The sequence below is a fragment of the Cibotium barometz genome, chromosome 44 (genome assembly GCF_041138505.1).
Source record: "Cibotium barometz isolate CiBa-2024 chromosome 44, ASM4113850v1, whole genome shotgun sequence".
In the NCBI taxonomy this organism is placed as follows: domain Eukaryota; kingdom Viridiplantae; phylum Streptophyta; class Polypodiopsida; order Cyatheales; family Cibotiaceae; genus Cibotium; species Cibotium barometz.
Genome location: NC_141089.1, coordinates 18,229,869 through 18,246,865, shown reverse-complemented (window position 1 = coordinate 18,246,865; position 16,997 = coordinate 18,229,869).

Here is a 16,997-nt window from a genome sequence, read left to right as displayed (position 1 = left end):
TACGAAGTTTATACCAATTCAAGTAAAGTTCTATCTAAATTTTCAAGTGTTCTAGTTTAAGATCTATCTGAGTACAAGATTCTTTCAAGTAAAGTTTTGTTTAAATTTTCAAGTGTTCTAATTTAAAGATCTATCCAAGTACAAGATTCTTTCTAGACCAAGAATTGCTCTAAGTCAAAGATATATTCAATCACAAGATTTAAACTCCTTAAGAACAAGATTTATTCAAGAATTGCAATTATGATTAATTAAAGACTAATCTCTCAATTTTCGTCCATTCAAGTATTTTTAATCTAAGCCAAGATTCATTACTAGTATATCAAGTTCTTGCTATCAACTAAGATGCAAGTTGTCTATTTATTTTCAAGTTCTGATTTCAAGTTTAAGATTAAGCTTAAGATCAAGATCCTCTTTAGATTTCATTATTTACAAAAGTAAGATTCACAAATTCAAGAATTATAGACCTATTCAAAGATTTTTTAAAATTTAGTTAGACAAGTACAAGATTAAGATCAAAGATAAATCTCAAGAATTCATTAAGATTAAGATCAAAGACAAATCTCGAGAATTCATCAAGATTAAGATCAAGAACTAATCCCCAGAATTCATCAAGTTATTGACAGTAATATAAGTGATTATTTTTCAATTCTAAGTTGATAAGAATTTCCATTTCGACCTAATTCATTTTTAGAATAAGATTTGTAGTTTAATTTTGAGGATAGAGAAAAGTTATGTCGGAATGAAAGTTTCAGAGGGAATTAGCTACTCCGTCTCAAACTTCTATTCTTAAGGTAGTGTCGTGTGGAATTAATCTATGGTATGGGACATTAGATTGGTTTTACATACCTACCCCAGACGTATCTATGTCTTCTATCTTTTACCAACGAGTGTTTGTATGTGGAAGGTACCTAAATGGTATGGGACACTTAGATCCCTTTTACATGCATTCATTTGTCTGGTTTTATTTTTAGAAATTGTTTGATGTGATAATCTTGTCCTCCACTTGAGCCATGAAGCCATCCACTCATTGATTACGCAACTGAGGACAGTTGATTCCCAACAGCGAGGACTGTTATGACCCATGTTATTTGAATAATAATCATGGTCATTTAAATTTGTATATATTTTTTATGATGCCTATTTCTCATCATGAACACGTTAGGATTGATTGATGTGATGTCAATTGATTGTTACTACTGACGTGGTTTGTGTTTATGAGTTTAGGTGATGAGGTGTGCAAGGGTACCGATTTAGATGTTGCACAGTGCGAGGGTACCGATTTAGGTGTCGCACGGATGGTGGATTGAGTCATGGCGTGTGGACCGATCTCACAATATTTTGTGGCTGTATTATGGCATTTGATATTATTTTGACATCAGTGTGATGTGTGTGTATGCACGCGTCAATTTATTATATAGTGTGCATTCAAGCATTAGTTGATTTATTTTGTAATGTGCATATGTGCACAAGATAGATTATTGAATTAGAAAAATAGTGCAAACCTTAGAAGGTTTGAGGACAAAGGTTAATTGAGGACAAAGGCTAATTAAATGGCAAAGTCCAAATATGGATGTATACTTTATTTTTGGCTTAAAGCCTGCTTTTTGGAATATATAAAAATACCCACGCGAGAAGAAGCCACTCACGTTGGGGGGGGAAGATTGCACCCAATCTTGTGTTGCCTTGTGTTGATGGTGATGTATTTCTATCTCTTGTGTTAGTGTTTTGTTATATGCTTTTAATTTTTAATTTAATTCAAGTAGTTGTTTTGATATTTGATTTAATTTATGAGTCTTTTGATTATTTCCTTCAAGAAAATTAAAGGTTCGGTTGTAAAATTGATCATATAAGTAGTCGAAATTGAGATTTTTGAGTGTTTTGAGAGCATCTAGATACATCAAAACATCTAATCACATCAATTTTTTGATCAATTGGAGAAATTTGACTCTCTTAGAGAGAAGACTATAATTAAGAGTCTAATCAATTTTCTAAATTAGATTGATTTACACAGGTGTTGATGCACAAAGATTAGCATTCCCTTGCTCTATCCAATGATGTGCTCAATTGTGTGAATTAATTAGGGATTAATGGTTAATTAGAGTCCTTGATTAGTGTAAAAGAGGTAAAGATTAGTTAAAGGATTAATCTTGGATTAATACTTAATTACTTTTTTTACATAAGTCATTAAGAGTATTCAATGAGAAGCTGCTCTCATGAGTTGTCAAGTTGTCCATTTTGGGGGTCATTTATGAAGGGTGTAAAAGGGGTGTCATTAAAAGGTTGACTTTTTTTAATTCCACTTACCTTTTTTGATTTCACTTACCTTTTTTGGGAAAATGCCCATATCCCTTTCATTTTAAATTAAAAAAATATTCCCCCCCAAAAGGAAAATTCGTATTTCCCACTAGACTCAACAAAAAAGAAATTTAATTTTCACGTGAAGTTCGGTTCACGCGTGAAAACCGTTTCACGGCGTGAAACACCAGTTCTTCACGTCGCCAAAAAAAAGAAAAGAAAATCGAAATTTAATTTTCACGTAAAGTTCGGTTCACGTCTGAAAATTGTTTCATGGCGTGAAACACTAGTTCACGTAGCCAAAAAAAATGAAATTTAATTTTTCATGAAGTGTGACGTGAAACACCAGTTCACGCGGTAAAAAAATAAAATTAAAAAAAATCAAAATTTAATTTCCACGTGAAGTCCGGTTCATGTGTGAAAACCGTTGCACTGCATGAAACACCAATTCACGCGACAAAAAAAATAAATATAAAAATCAAAATTTAATTTCCACATGAAGTCCGATTCACGTGTGAAGATCGTTTCATGGTGTGAAACACCAGTTCACGCGACAAAAAAAAATGACGTGAACGAAAATTCGACGTGAACGAAAAAATGACGTGAACGGAAATCTGACGTGAACGAAAAAATGACGTGAACGAAAAAATGATGTGAACGAAAATTCGACGTGAATGAAAATATGACGTGAACGGAAAAATGATGTGAACGGAAATCCGACGTAAACGAAAATCTGGCGTGAAAAAAAAAACAAATTGAATTTTTTGTGAAGTCTGATGTGAAAACCATTTCATGATGTGAAACACCAGAGTTTCATGTGGGGGGGGAGAAAAAAAAGAGAGAAAAAAAAAACTCTGGAAAACACCCCTGTTTGGAGGCTCGTATCTCCTAAATCGTATATCCGATGAAGGCACTCTGAGACTCATCAAAAAGCTGACATTGAGCTCTTCAACTTTGGACTGGTTGTCCGAAGTCAAAATCGATCATTTTGGCCTCCGACTGGTAGTCTCAAAATTTGGCCTAAAAATCGAGGCAAAAAACAGCCCAAAAACCACGAAAAATCGCAAAAAACAGCGCTTGCGAAAATGACGACGAGTCATATTCGGGGTACTTTTTGAGGGTCTAGACGATAAAATCACGGATGACTCAGAGAAACAAAGTTGTAGTACTCCAAAGTTGTAGTACTCCAAAAATACTACAACTCCCTCACACTACAGAGTTTTTCAAAATTCCCTTATACTACCAACGAGTGCTAGCTCATTTGGTAGAGCGTTGGTCTCTACTCCCAAGGTCTTGTGTTCAAGTCTTGGGGGCCTCGTTAGGTACCTACCCTCGATGGGTTGATTATAAGCATGTTCGATGGGTTCGCCAGCCCTCATCCCGACGAGGCCGCCACCACCTCACGGTGGGTGTGTGTGTGTTTCTAAATTTCCTGTATCTTCAAAAAAAAAAATCCTTTTGGAACACCCTCAAAAATGTGTTGCGAAACAGGGAAAAAATTCTCTGAATTTTTTTTCGTCTTGAGACAGTGATGGAAAATAGGTTTTAGAACCTCCTCTTCGATCTGGAAAGTTCCTAGCATACGTTTTTTTCGAAAAAATATCTCAAGTCATTCACGTGCGTATAACACCTAAGCTAATTAGGGCAAACAGACACCCATTTGATCCAACGAAGAGTACGCCAAGCCTCTTGAGGCTGTAAACGGGCTGTGGGAAGTATAAAAAGCAAAAAAATAAAAAATAAAAAAACTATAATTGTTTATTAAGGTGCATTTAGGCACTCCGACATGGCCACGATAGAGGGATTGCCAGGGAACACACAAGGACTCAACCTAATGGCTGACATCTTCGAGCCATTGAGATCTATGCCACCAATTCACCTCCCCATGCCATTGGCCATGCCTATAACAAGTGTGTCATCAGGTTTTACACCCCCCTGTCACTTCGATTCCATCGGGCTTTGGTCCCTTGCCTAATATTCCCGTAAATCCTATAAGTACCAACTCTTTCCTGGATGCCCACACCTTGGACATACTGACTAGTCTAGGAAGGGGGTGGCCCAAGGACTCATCAAGTCTCTTCCAACAAGAGCACTCATATATGGCCTCAATGATTCATACAGAAATACGGCCGTACAAATTTCTAAAATTATGGGTAATATGACGGAACAACCGACTCTATTCAATTCATTCAAATGTTTGAATAGAGATGTGAAGCCTTTGGAAATCCCAACTACCCCACTAAGGTACATGCGTTGAACTTATGCTTAGAGGGAAAAGCTAGTCGATGGTTCATCGCATTGATGCTGGTGATCTAGACAAGGTGATTGATGGAGTGCAGTAACAGAACTCTATTCAATTGAGCATAACCAAATGAATCCATTAGAGACTTTACTCTTGGATAAAACTCTTGGACTCACGTTGTGAGTCATGGGAAAAATTAAACGACGTTCAATTGAGGAGATGTTTCATGATGGGCTTGAAGAATAACAGCTTACACAACTTGATCATTGTTTCCAATCCAGAAACATTTGATCAATGTTGTAAATAAGCAATACGTTTAAATGACAACATGCTAGAAGATGATCATGCTACGAGGTGCTCCTCATCTAAACCAAGGCAAAAGAAAGATTGATCTCAGAATTGACATTCCCAGAATTTATACAGCCTTGCTTAAAACATTACAGCAGACATCTATAAGACAGGATGAAAACCTTCAAAACCAGACATCCTTAATGCCTCTAATAGTGAGGAGCGAAATGCCTTGGGTTGAATGTAATCAATACAACCATCCCAATCCTCCTCACTGTGCATACAAGACACATGTCCTCCTATACTGCATATATTGTAAAACCTTTGACTATGATACTAAAAAGTGTCCAGCTTCATCCACAATGGACTCAAAACCTCCATCTCCCATGCACCAAAGGGTAGAAACTGCTCAGGAAGCAGTTAATCGACCTTTTCTGTGTTTCTATTACCATCATGGACCTCACAAGGTGGCAGACTGTACAGTTTGGAATACTTCCATGCCCATAGTCACTGACACCTTGCGACCAATGTGTGAACGATGTGGCATTGATCACATGTTCCAAGATTGCCCAAGATGAGTTGCTTCAATGCAACTTGTCTCACAAAATACAACTCTTAACATCTTAAGTGTACAAAACGGGCAATTGTCCACAATACCCTTGAATGTGCTTACACGTTTACAAGCCAAGGCCACAAGAAAGAGTTAAAAGGAAAGCAAAAGACAATACCTCAACATGGGTAGAAGAACATGCTTTAAAACAGAACCTAAAAGAGAAAATGAAACCTTCTAAACCCAAGAAAAACAAGGGACAACAAATTGTCAAAACCAAGGTCGAATTAAAAGACAGGGAAAAGGAGTCTATACAAGACATAAACCCAAAAAGGGACATAAACACGAAAGAGCCAAAAGCTATATAGGATGCAGAAGCATCCACATCAAAGATTACTACACAAACCTCAACACCCATATGTGCGACACAGGATACAAAAACCCAAAAGAAAATTCGATCTCGTCGCATGGGTAAACATAATGAAAAACTGACAAATCAAAGAAAGTTAGAGAATGAAACAAGTTCTAGTACATCACTAAGTGAGGATTAGACAAGTTCTTACTCTTTGCTCAGTGCACTACGTAGACCAATCAAGAAACTAGAACCCACCCAACCACCCCAAATGGATAATAATGATCACATGGCATATGGGGAACGCAAAAAGCAAGCTCAAGAGAGCATGCTTAGTTTGGCTGAATGTCTTACAGGGTCATCGGTTGTGATTGAGTATCATAATGCCAAACCTAAATAGCAAGCAAAATACAAAGCCTAGAGGAGTACCGCTTTCCCTTTCAAGAGGAAGACATACTCTCTACAGAAGAGTCATTTGAAACATATTGTACGAATTATAGGCTTGAGAAAGCACGTAAGGAATTCGATAATTCCCTTACAAGATTAAAGCAGTCTCTTAAAACCTCATTCGAAGGAATGTTCTTCTCTGATAATAAAGCCAGCATCACATCAACACTTGCACCTTTAATGGCTCAACCTGAGTTATACAAGGACATAACAAACTACATAAAACATGAATGTCAGGATTCGCAAGTTTCCAAACAGTCCTCATTATAAGAATTGTTAGAGGGCCAAGTGTACCATTGTACGCATTGGGTACTTTTGAAAAAGCTGAGACCCAAACAAAGGATGAAAGTGAATGGGAATATGAAACAGATATAGGATCTAAAGCTGAAATAATAACCGAAACACCCATGGTTCCTTTGGAAGATTCTATCATGGTATAGTTGGATTTCCCTACAAGCAATGATGTTCAGCGTAAACGTGCATTAATTAGCTCTCGAGCAAGTCATAACATCATGACAATAGACACTTGGGTGTCATTGGGACAACCTAAACTCACCCCGACAAGCAATAGTCTTGCAAAAGGAACCAATGAACAAAACATTGAAGTTCCAGGTTACTTTAGATACACTACTCAAACAATCGATGTGGCGATATGGAATTTACATTTCATGTTACCCTAGATTCCCTTGAGTATGATGTCATCTTTGGTGGACCTTGTATAAGTGAATCGTTGTATTCACTAGACGAATCCATGCAAACAGTCATCTTGAACACTCCTGTCGACGGCAATATACAATTGTTATTATGGGAGGAAGAAACCTTGCAGGAGCTGGAACTTGCTTTATCCAACACGAGAACACAACCTCATGACCCTCAAGCTATGGGATTTGTTAGGACAACCAACACTCACGGCACATCCTAGGATTACCTTTATACAAGACTTGAACATGCCATGTTTGGGGTACTTTGAACATACAATGTATATTGAAACTAACCCTCTCACTTGAAAGTTTTTTGTGGTTGAGTATGTGTAGGAAGTAGATTTAATCTTAGGGCATAAATGGACTATTGTTGCCCAACAAGCACCATTATGCTTTGCTAGTAGCAACAATAAAGTCATCATGATGGTCAATGACAAAAACTTGACAATACTATACTGCCAGGAAGAGGATTCAACTTTAATCGATATCTATGATGCTGAACACAAAAGGATACAAGCCTCTTCCACAAAAGCCCCTCTACACAATGATCTATAATCTGCATCAACAACCAACACCGATAAAGCCTCTACTCCTTCAACCCCATCCTCACCTACGAAGTTTGATGCCAAAACCTTGCAATCAACAGCAGCTATTCCTGAGTGAAGAAGTTCCCATAGCCAAACCATCTATCTCTAACAAGGAACTCAAAGGAAAGGCCCTGGAGCCTATGCATCTTCATCAACAAACCTCACCAAAGGAGACAACCACATGCTCAAAGGCCTCGTCACATCGCAACCACTCCAAGAGACTCTAACCTCATCATCAACAATGCCAATGAGTCTCAAACCTGCAGCCTCAGTGCCAACCCAAGTCATGGAGGGCCCCAAACCTTCCACACAAACCCAAAAGAAAACTCTACCAAGATTCCCATAATCATGATATCTTAATAGTATCAAAAAGTGGGTGGAGAAGCAGCTCCTTGTAGCTCAAGGCTACTATGAAGGTGCCAATCAAATTTGGGTACCTCAACCGAAAACCTCTTCCTCAACGAAGCACTCGAAAGCCAAGGAAGAAGAAGAGTACTACACAACACCGTCCACAAGAGCTTATGTGAGTTTCTCAAAGAACTCCACCAATGCAACAAGTGTGGGTACCAAAAACATTGCTGCAAGCACAAGGGTACTACCAAAGAAATACCAAAGCTTGGGTCCCCAAGCGCATCACAAAGTCCCCTAAGCTTGCACAAAGAAGAAAGACTCAACACCAAGCATATCGGCAACCAAATTACAGTGTTCATCAAAGATGGGTTCCTGTGCATGTACTTCAACAAAAAGGATACTATGATGGTAATTCCATCATATGGTTGCCAAAATCAAACAATGTGAAGAAAACCTCACCATCGACTTCAACCCCAACAACTTCACCTAAAGTTCGACAAGAATGGAGGCCCAAGAAACAACAAGCAAATCACTCAACCGCTCTCATGCATTCAGCACCAACACACGAGCTTGTCTGTTCAAGCAAACAATCAGCAGTCTTCCCTATTGCCTCGACATCATTTTAGCAACAAATTCAAGATCAAATACGGAGACTTAGGAGCACATTAAGAACAAAATAACAATGCTTGTCACCCCTCTGGTAGTGTGAAATAAGCGCACAAGAAGTTGTTGCTTGCAAGTCATGACACAGAAGACAAAAAAAAAACCGTCAAAACCTGCAAATTCACGAAATTCCATATCCCAGAATTACAATTCACGGCGTTCCATCTCACAGCTTAAGAACCTGCACTTTCATGATTTAAGCCTCATCACGGATTAAGCGATATCACACAATAGCCACTATATATTTGTTAAGCTTATTGCTTACTATTATTTTGGCTAAATTATTTCATGAGTGAGAGAGAGAGTGATAGATATTAAATATGGTTTGTAAGAATTGCAGGTTCCTTGGATGAAGCTCTCTTTTCTTTTTATGTTCTCTTTTCTCCTCTGATGATGATGATTGTATCAAATTACTTCATATCTTAATAAATCATTGAAACACTCATATGTGAGACCGCAGGTCTTACATATGGAGGGACGGATTGGGACCCAATGCTTTTGTCTTGTGTTCATAAATACTTTTTCGTTTAAGTTTTCCATTTAATTCTTCTTCTAAGGTTGATGTATTAACTTGTAGTTAACTTATTTAAAGTAATTTATAAAATTTATTTAAATCTTGTACTTGGAAAAAAGGTACTGTAATACTCACAACTAGAAGTGGTCAATGTCGGTGGTTACTTCTTGTTAAGCCATGAAATACGTGAACTTCTAAGAAGGAAACAATTACCATTGGACTATAAAACAATGGAAAGTCCTGAGTGCCTTGAAGGTAACAAAAGACACGCTTCATTGCTTGCCATTGTCGAGTGCCAGGGCAATGCACAAATCTGCTCAATTGTGACACTACATACTGAATATTAAGACGGGTAGTGTATAGATATATAAGGCATCTGACAGCCTGCTTCTGCTGATAAATGGCAACATCAAACGACTCCGAAGAGTCGTAAAGTGATATTCGTAAGCTTGTTCCATAGGAGTAGAAACAGGTTTGTAATTTGCCATTTGGAACCTTTCTAAGAGCTACTCAATGTATCTTCTTTGAGATAGCATGATGCCGTTCTCAACTGGTATAAACTGGATACGCAAATAATAATGCAAAAGTCCCATGTCTTTAAAGTCAAATGCATGCTGTAATTCATGATGAAAGTAGAAATTTGACCTTGAATACATTTCCTCATTCAACAGGAACCGGATAGAAATGTGTCATCAAGGAAATGTATTTAAGGTAGTTCTTATTGGATGAGGGAGTAGATGCTCTACACACATACATACACACATGCACACACAACCATATCGAGCTTAGAGAGCGAGAGACACGAGATATGATAGCTAGAAGTACTCAATACAATGGGTGATCCATTAATTGAAGAGGATGCAGCCATTCGTGACTCACAGAGAATTCCTCGTCTCGCTGGCTTCGTGCTACCTTACGTGACAACAAGGTGCCTACATTGATGCCAGGTCGAACATGTGTTGCCTCTTGAAAAGCATCTAATTTTCCTGATACAGCCCTTGTTGCTACCGCATTAAATGAGGATCCCCTTTCTCATTTTGATGCATTGGAGGATGACAATTGGGTTATAGCCATGTGTTCGGAGCTGGAGTCCATTGAAAAAAATGCTACATGGGAGTTATTTGACTTGCATGCAGCAAGGCAAGTGTGCTATTGGCACAAAGTGGGCCTCCAGTGACCTTTAACTAAACACTACTGACTCTTAGCTGACCTAGTTTGATTCAGCCCTGACCTAGTTTGATTCAGCCCTGACTTAGTAGAATTTAGATCTTCCCTCACAATTGATTTTTCAAAACCAGTCTCAATATCCCTAAGATCCTCACACGAGAAAAGAAACATAAAAGACTGAGGGATCCTCTATAGCTTCAAACCTTTTTGTTGAATTTTGCAGCCACGTCTATAGATTTTCTTCTTTAAGCAGCAAGTTCCAACAAAGATGCAAATAGAGATCCTAGGGCTTGCCTCAACACCTTCACATGATCTTCTGACTCACATGCACTCCCTCTGCTCTGGTTTAACCCTCAGCTACTCACACTGCTTCCTTCTCTTCTCTCTACACGCTCTTGCACCCTTCTCTCTAATGGGCTCTCCCAAAGCCTTAAAAAACAAAACCTCTCGGTCCTCTATGACCTTTGCCAAAGCCCTTTCATAGAAAAAACAAACATACTACTTTTCCTACCTTCCTAACAAGAAACTGCCACCTGTTGCCTTCAAACTCCCATGCGCATCCTTTTCATCATCTAGATCTCTCCTTGTATCTTCACACACACTTTCCCCTTCTAGCCATTGCATACTATGTCAATTACCCACTATGTTCTAGACTAGCACATGTACACCATATCTTCCTATAGCCTTTCCTTCCTTCAAATTTGTCCATGTACTGATTTCATTAGGCTCGAAAAACCTCTCACATATTTGCCCCAGCCCCATTGTGAAACACTTTCTAGTGTTTCACCTTGTCTTCTATGCTCTTTAAAAAAAAATAGATTAAAGGGTCCATGTAGTCCTCTCCTTAGCACAGCTAAGATACAACCCAGCATCCTCTTGAATCAAAAGGGTACAATATCACCCTCCATAGCCATTCAACTAAAATTCCCTCCCACTTGGATCAAACACATGTAAGAAATCTACAAACAACATCAGTGTTTTGCCTTTATTAAATGGTTGTACTATCCAAGCGTACATTTTGTCAACCCAACTTCCAGTCCCTCTATTTATAGGCATTAGGAAATGCCATTCATCCTCTTCTCTTACATACCATCTCATGAATTTTCCAAGGTCTCTGATCACCCCTGAATCAATCCATGTAGAAGTACCTCTATTCATCTTTGGAGCCAGAATAGCAATCTTCATGTAAGATCTCTAGAACATATAAGTGTTCATGAAAATACCCAGCATCTTCTTCACCACCAACACCATTTTCTCATCTATTTTGATTCTGAACAACCTTGGTCTTCAACCCTAACACCTCAGCTCACCTCCTTTGATCCACCGTTGTGGCTGACCTTATCAGACCACCCCAACTAACGTTTAGCTGAATACTACTGACCTCTGTCAGATTCTTGTCCTCTAGACTCTCAAATTTTCCTCTAGAACCATCAACCCTTAAATCCCTTGCTCCAGAATCTTACTGATCATATTAACTCTCCTTTGCTGACTGCCTATTGTTGCTGACTGCTATCATCCGACTTAGCTAACTGAGCTGACTCAGATCTTTCCACTTCTTTGTCTTCTAAAACTTACAAACCCCAGACACCTTAGACCTCACAATGATTTATCACTTAAACCCCTTATCTTATCTCTGTTGACTTTGTTAGACATCCTCCACAAAACTGCTTGACTGACTCTAACAGACCTTTAACTATCTCATTTGACCCTAACTAGCTTTCTCTTAGCCCAAAAAGATTATATCTACCCTTCTACACCCTCAGGTGACTTATATCTACCCTTATACACCCTCAATTGACTTATCTTGGGCCTCAGCTGACCTCCAACTGATGCTCTATTGACCCAGTCCTGACTCAGCAGAATTTAGATCTTCTCTCATAATTGATTTTTCTCAACAATCTTAATCAAAACAACACAACCAAAAGACTTTAGCACAAAAAGTCATCCATCCTCTCACAACATGTTTAGAGTAAAGCATTATGCTTCCTTCAAACTTGCAAAAATAAAACCAGTCTCAGCAACCCTTAGACCCTGGGCTGAAACACGAGAAAAAAAACATAAAAGACTGAGGGATCCTCCACAGCTTCAAACCTCTTTGTTGAATTATGTAGCCAGTGTTGTAGATTTTCTTCTTCAAACACAAATCCACAGTTGAACATAGTCCTGGGGAGAACCAAGTTCCAATAGAGATGTAAACAGAGATCCTAGGGCTTGGCTCAGCAACCTTCAGTTGATCCTCTAACTCACATGAACTCCCTCAATGCTAATCTAACCCTCATCTACTCACACGGCTTCCTTCTCTTCTTTCTGCATGCTCTTGCATTGTTCTCTCCAATGGGCTCTCCAAAAGCCTTTTAAAAAAAAACCTCTCCTCTTTGCAAGCTTTGCCAAAAGCCCCTTTCATAGAAAAACAAACACACTACTTTTCCTACCTTCCTAACAAAAAACTGTCACTTGTTGCCTTCAAACTCCCCATGCGCATCCTTTTCATCATTTAGATCTCTCCTCATATCTTCATGCAGAGTTTCCCCTTCTAGCCCTTGCATGACCTTTCTATTTATCCTTTTCATACTACATCAATTACCCACTATGTTCTAGACTAGCATATGTACATCATATCTTCCTATAACCTGCCTTTCCTTCCTTCAAATTTGTGAATGTCTTGATATTATTGGGCTCAAAAAACCTCTCACAACGTTGATGCGAGAACTTGTTGAGTAGTAGGCCTTTCCTCAAGTACTGGGCTCTCTTGAAGTACTTTTAAAAATGGAATCTGGTTAGGCGCATTGAAGGACTCATAGAGGCCCCATGGGAAGTGGAGGCTTTGTCAAAGTTTTCTTTGCTTAAGGGGTAGGCCATCTTTGAGCAGCTTTTGGAATCCAAATCTTCTGAGATGTTGGCAATGAAGGCTCATCATTTTGTTTTCCCTTGTTTGCTCTAGTATTAGGTTTGGCAGAGATTGTTGATTGGCTTACGGATGTGTCTGTGGGGATGGTTGGTGCTCTCTGCTTGGCCATTTGCCTAGGATAATATGGTGTTGGATTGCGATGTGCAGTCATGAATGTGCTAGTGAGATGTTTGATAATGTCATTGATGAAATATTTCCCTTGTTTTCCCTTGTTTGCTCTGGTATTAGGTTTGGCAGAGATTGCTGATTGGCTTACGGATGTGTCTGTGGGGATGGTTGGTGCTCTCTGCTTGGCCATTTGCCTCGGATAATATGGTGTTGGATTGCGATGTGCAGTCATGAATGTGCTAGTGAGATGTTTGATAATGTCATTGATGAAATATTTACCTTGCTCACTCACTAGCTCAAATGGACATCCAAAGTGTGTAATGATGGTCTCATAAAGAAACTTAGCAGTTTCCATGGCATCCAATTTTCTTTAGGCTCTTGCTTCGGCCCATTTGGTAACATAATCCGTGGTAACAAAATGAAGCGTGCTTGTGTGCCATGGGAAGCGGGATTGATGGGACCAATGAAATCTAAGCCCCATTTTTCAAAAGATTGGCCCACTAACAGGATGCAGTGGCATCATGTCCTTTCTTTGTGGCTTGGTACAACGTTGGCACTTATCACACCCTTTTACAAATAAACCATAGTCCTTGAAAAGTGTAGGCCACCAATACCTTGAGTGGAGTATTTTCCCAGCTATGATTTTTTGTCCTCGCAAAATGTCCACCTACTAGCCCCTGGTGTGCTTGCTCCATGATCATGAGGTATTCATCCTCTCATGGGGAGTTCCTAAGAATGCCATCCTTAACTCTTCTATAAAGAGTTCTGATAGTAAGTTGGTAAGGCTCACTCTCTTTTAGCAACTTCCTTGCTAAATATTTCCTCAGTTCCTTTCCTTCTAGAAAACCATTAGCCAAGAAGTTAACGATTTTCTTGCTCCACTTTGGAATAGCCTATACCTTGAATAGTGTAGCATCTAGTAACTCATCATCAACTTTGATTGGTGCTTCACCATTACGTATGTGGGATAGATGATCCACCATGACATGTTTCTTATCAGGCCTCACAACTACTATAAAATAAAACTCAAGAAGAATAAAAAACCACCTTGTGATCCTTCCTATGGAGCATGGTTTGTTCACCAGATATAACAAGGCTTGAGGATCGACATAGAAAACAAAATTTTTAGCAAGAAGATAATGCCAAAATTTCTTTATGGCATAAACCATTGCTAACCCTTCACACTCAATGGTGGTGTAATTGTTTTTATCCTTGTCTTGCTGACTTGCAAAACTAATAGGGTAAAAGCATGTTAATGTGCATAAAATAGCATGCTCATGGGCAGTGCCTGCTGATACATACATTATATTGGCTTTATCATGCATAGTAAAAATTCTATATATACCTATCTATCCTACATAGCTTCCTTAGAGAGTATCCATCCAAAAAGCTATAAGCCTCCTTGCCGGCAACTCGTTCAAGCACATGTTCTGAATATGGTGAGGGGTAGTGCATGTGGCAGCATTCACTTTCTTGAGATCGGCACACGCTCTAAGTTTTCCATTCTTCTTGGGCACAACCTTAAGGTGTGAGACCCATTCTGAGTGTTCAATCTCATAGATGAATCCACATTGAATAAGTTTATCAATCTCTTCCTTAACAATTCTTGTATATTTGGGATTTCATTGGATAGGGTCACTATTGGATTGGTTTAGTATTGGGAACCATGGGGATGGTGTGTTGTACAACCTTTGTTTGCAGGAACTCCGTTCATGTCATGGTATGTCCAGGAAAAGCAATCCCTATATTCCTTGAGGAGAGAAACGATCTCAACCTCCTCTTCCTTGGTGAGGTCTTAGCAATGTAACTTGGCTTAGAATCTTTATCATATTCTGCAAAGTCTACCTTCACTTTAATAGTTCCATCATAGACTCCACTCTCCTTACATGTAGGTCCTCATTTTGCATTATCAAACACTAACTTATGATCCCCTATGGTGTATAATTTGTAATGCTTTGGTACCAAGTGTAAGTGAGGCGTAAGTGAGGTTCTTGTTATGTCTCTTCCTTTGCTACCTTCAAAGCCTTACCCTCAAACTCTCATTCCTTTTCGGGGCTAATGCATGGTTTTTGTTCCTTCAGGCCGAACGACTAAGTTTGGGTTGGCTAGAGACTTCCACCTAGGCTATATCAGTTGGAAGTACTCTATAATACATGAATTTTTGTACCTCTTCTTCCCAATTGTCTATAAACTTTTGATGATGAACATCTATAGCACCAATGTAATATAGCCATGGTTGTTGTTTCTTGTAACCTCCTATGCATATTTATCTTATAACGCTTTCATTTGTCTTGTTTCTTCAGTGTTATTTTACTTTGGTGAGAAGCTTCTTCATTTGATTTTGTTTTTGTTTTGCCTATCTCAATTTTTCTTAGTTTGGTTCCACTCCCCCATGTTGGCTTTGGTTCTGTTTCTATCTCATTTTCCAGACTCCTCATCACAAGAGGTGTAAGAGTTAGAAGTGTACAAATTAAAGTCTTCTTCCCATGTGGATTCAAGCTCACTGTACTCCCTGATTCCATCATTATCTGAGTACATGGCACTCATCATTTACAATGGTACATCTTTGGGGAGCTCCTCGCCATCCGGTGTTACCCATGTTGATCCTCGCCTTCCCCAAGTGTCTATGGTGGCCATCACTTGAATCTAATTTAAATCATCATCTTCATCTATGACTTTCAATTGGGATGGTCCTTGGCTTGTATTGGTGTCCTTCTTGCTTGTGAAGCAATATTATAATGTAAGAGAATTGATGGTGGTATCCGATTGATTGCCAAAACTCCACCACTACCCATAAGATGTAGATGACCAGTCACAAGGTCTAATCTAAGGATTAAATCATTGAATTGCAAGTAGATGTAGATGACCAGTCACAAGGTCTAATCTAAGGATTGAATCATTGAATTGCAAGTAGACATGGTTCCTTTCCCAATCATGGACCATTTTAGATTCACGCATAAACGGTTTTCCTAGGATTATCTCATAAAAGTCTGGTTGTTTGGAGAAGTCCATAACGATGGTGGTATGCTTCACTTGATGTTTCATTACCTTGATCCTAAGATCTCATAACATCCTAATTGGTTTGGCAATTTTTCCATTTGCCATCTTTAACATCCCAATTGGTTTGGCAATTGTTCTATCTGCCATCTTAACAACAATGTAAGACACTTCAAGATGAGGTTTACCTATCTTTTTCCAACACTTTTTGGTGATTAAACTCACTCCCGCACCACCATCTAGGACTCCCATTCCTGTGATACCCTTGGCACTGTGATACCCTTGGCAGTGTGACAGGGAGGGTCGCATGAGTCTCATCACTTTCAAACTATTTTCCCAGTTTGTTCAATGGTATTTTGACCATACAGACTTGGTATTGTCCTCATCCATTTGAGGCTTTGGTGTAGTATCATAGGAAGGATGTCATTTATGCATGTTTACAAAGGGCGGTAGCCCAACATTAAGTTCCCCATTAAGAAGAGCTTTCAATGTAGCCAAAGAGTTTATGGTCTCCACATAAATGTGCAACGATTGTGGTCTCAGTTTTTGAAGCCATGAAATCCATTAACTTAGGGATGTTTAAGGGAGCACCCGTTACCTCTCTACCATATGAGGGGTGAGATTGGAATTTCCACCTCTTGAATAGGTTCAAGGTTCTCATACTCAAACATTCTCCTAAAAAGTTCAGAATCCATGCTTGCAATAGGTGGGTTCTTACTGACCTCAAGGATAACACTAGGTATATCCAATTGTTTGTGGGTTACGACAGGATTTAGGTTGTTTAGATGAACAATATCAAGGATGTTTACTTGTTCTGGTCTTGGTTA